The sequence below is a fragment of the Crocuta crocuta genome, unplaced genomic scaffold (genome assembly GCF_008692635.1).
Source record: "Crocuta crocuta isolate KB4526 unplaced genomic scaffold, BGI_CrCroc_1.0 scaffold336, whole genome shotgun sequence".
NCBI lineage: Eukaryota > Metazoa > Chordata > Mammalia > Carnivora > Hyaenidae > Crocuta > Crocuta crocuta.
Window position 1 is genome coordinate 472,728 of NW_027527943.1, and position 2,145 is coordinate 474,872.

Consider the following 2,145-nt stretch of genomic DNA (forward strand, 5'->3'; position numbering starts at 1 on the left):
TTAAACCCACTGTCAGTAACGTTGTATAATTACGATTGGATCACTTTTCCTATGTCACAACCTCTATAACTCCCCTGTCACAAACCTCATAAAAACCCTACTCTGCCTTTGTTCAGGGCTCACAGCACGGATCCACTGTGTTGGTAAAGTCTGAGCCCGAGCTCGAGCCTGTAATAAAGCCCTTTGCCTTTGCATCCGTGACTCGGTCTCCCCGGTGGTCTCTGGTCGGTGAGGATATTGCGATCTGGATATATAGGGTATAACAGTTTCACCACCAGTCGTTTTTGGGGCCTGAGCCCAAATGAGAAGGCACTTGAGTGGGGACCTGCTATAAACAGGAAGTGTTGATCAAATAAGTATCTTGAAGACAATGAGAGCAGTTTCTCATTATCAAAGAATAGAGTTACAAATATGGAAAAAAGAAATCTAGTGTAAGCCCTGCAATTTGGACTGGAGTTACTGGTGTTGGTATGAACTCAGTTTCCCAAACTTATCATAACATATAGAAACCTAGAAGCGGAAACATCAAGTTACAGACAGAACTACATCAGGCTAGGACGCAGGACTCTCCCGGAGGCTTGCAAACTGGCAGATCTGCAGCTCGGGGACAGGACCCATGACCTGTAACAGCAGGGTCTGAGGCCTTCACTGTTGAAACCATTCCGGCTCCCAGTGAATCCGGGCGCCCCAAGGGAAGGGCACCCCCAAGTTTTAAAGCCTTGTGGGAGTCTGAGCATAACAACACACAACACAAACCAGCCTGGGTCTTTGCTTAGAGACAGGCTCTTCTTCAGAGTATTTTATTTTCCCTCCTAAAATAGAGAAATCATTCATCACAAAGACAACGGATGGATGACTCTATTAAACGTAAGGAAAGCCAAGATCACTCGTTAAAGATAACGGGCCGTCATAATGGGAAGTCACAACAGCAATAATAACAGCAAATCTTTGAATCGTTCCTACTCTGTGCCTGGTGCGTGTTACACATCTAAACTCGCTGAAGCTTCACAACAACCCCGTGGTTAGGTGATATTATCCCCGATTTACAAAGCAGTCACGTGAGGCACAGAGAGGTTATGGGACCGGCCAAAAGCCACACAGCCAAGACGTGGCAGAGGCAGGAATCGAACCGGGCGGTCCGACCGCACAGAGCCGGCACTCACCCGGAACCGCGGAGAGACTTAGGACCCGGACACAGACCTTGTCTCCGTGCGGAGCACGACCTGGCCCCCAGGCCCCCATCATCGCGGCGGGGTGTGTGTGTGTCTGTGTGTCACGGAGTCCCGGCTGCACACACTTTGAGGTGGCGGCCCCCACCCGGAGGCCACCCTAGGGTCCACTGGCGGAGGAGGCGGCTCCTCCACACCCCTATCCGGACGAGGGGCGCCAGTTCACCGCACTCTGATAAGCCCCGAAAGTAGCGCCCCCGGCGCGGGGAGGGCGGGGCTGAGGCTGCGCGGAGGACTTCCGGGCCGTTCTAGCCGCCGCCGCCCGCCACTCGGTGGTCCTGGCCCCTGTGCCCCTGGAAGTAGTTTCCTCACTGGCCCTCCTTCCTGTCACCTCAGATCCTTCCCATCCTCCGACCGCGGCCACAGTGACTTGTGCTCCCACCACCCGACTCCCGCTGCGGGTCCGGACAGGTCCCATCCCGCGCCATCCAGTGGCCCCACACAGGCGTGGCGCTCCGATGCTCCCCGCGCCCCGCCGGCTCTCCTCGGCTTTCTGAATCGCCTCTTCGGCTTAGTACGGGTGTCTGGTCCAAGTACGCAGGTCACCACAGCCTGGGCCACGTACAGACCTTCATTTCATCTCGGCTACGCGTCAGCTTTATGAAGTCCCTTGTTCACGTGTCCGCGTCGTCGCCTCGGCTCCGAGAATGCAGACCGTAGGTCGGGAGTAAGCCCATCACGCGCACAACCGCTGCCTGCCGTGGCGCCGACACCGGGGAAGGCCCGGGCGGCGAGCGCGCGAGCGCGAGGGCGGCGGCGTGGACCCCGAGACGCGGCCGCCTCTGGGGCCCTAGAGAGGACAGGGAAGCTCCGGGGAGACGGCTGGGCGCAGCGACGCCGGGCCTCGCGGCCGCTCGCTTGGCAGGGCGCCGCCCCCGCTGGGCTCTGGAGCTTCACTGGCCCCGAGGTGAGTTTC

The 2,145-nt window shown here is 57.5% G+C and overlaps 1 protein-coding gene across 5 annotated transcripts in view; it reads left to right on the plus strand.

The window, feature by feature from the left end:
* The first annotated feature begins 1,566 nt into the window (after positions 1–1,566).
* Positions 1,567–2,145, plus strand: part of ZSCAN31 (zinc finger and SCAN domain containing 31) — an 11,355-nt gene continuing 10,776 nt past the window's right edge. For all 5 annotated transcript variants that reach the window (XM_077752397.1, XM_077752400.1, XM_077752395.1 and 2 more), the window contains exon 1: positions 1,567–2,136. The gene's annotated coding sequence lies outside the window, so the exon portion shown is untranslated. The remainder of the gene's footprint in view (positions 2,137–2,145) is intronic.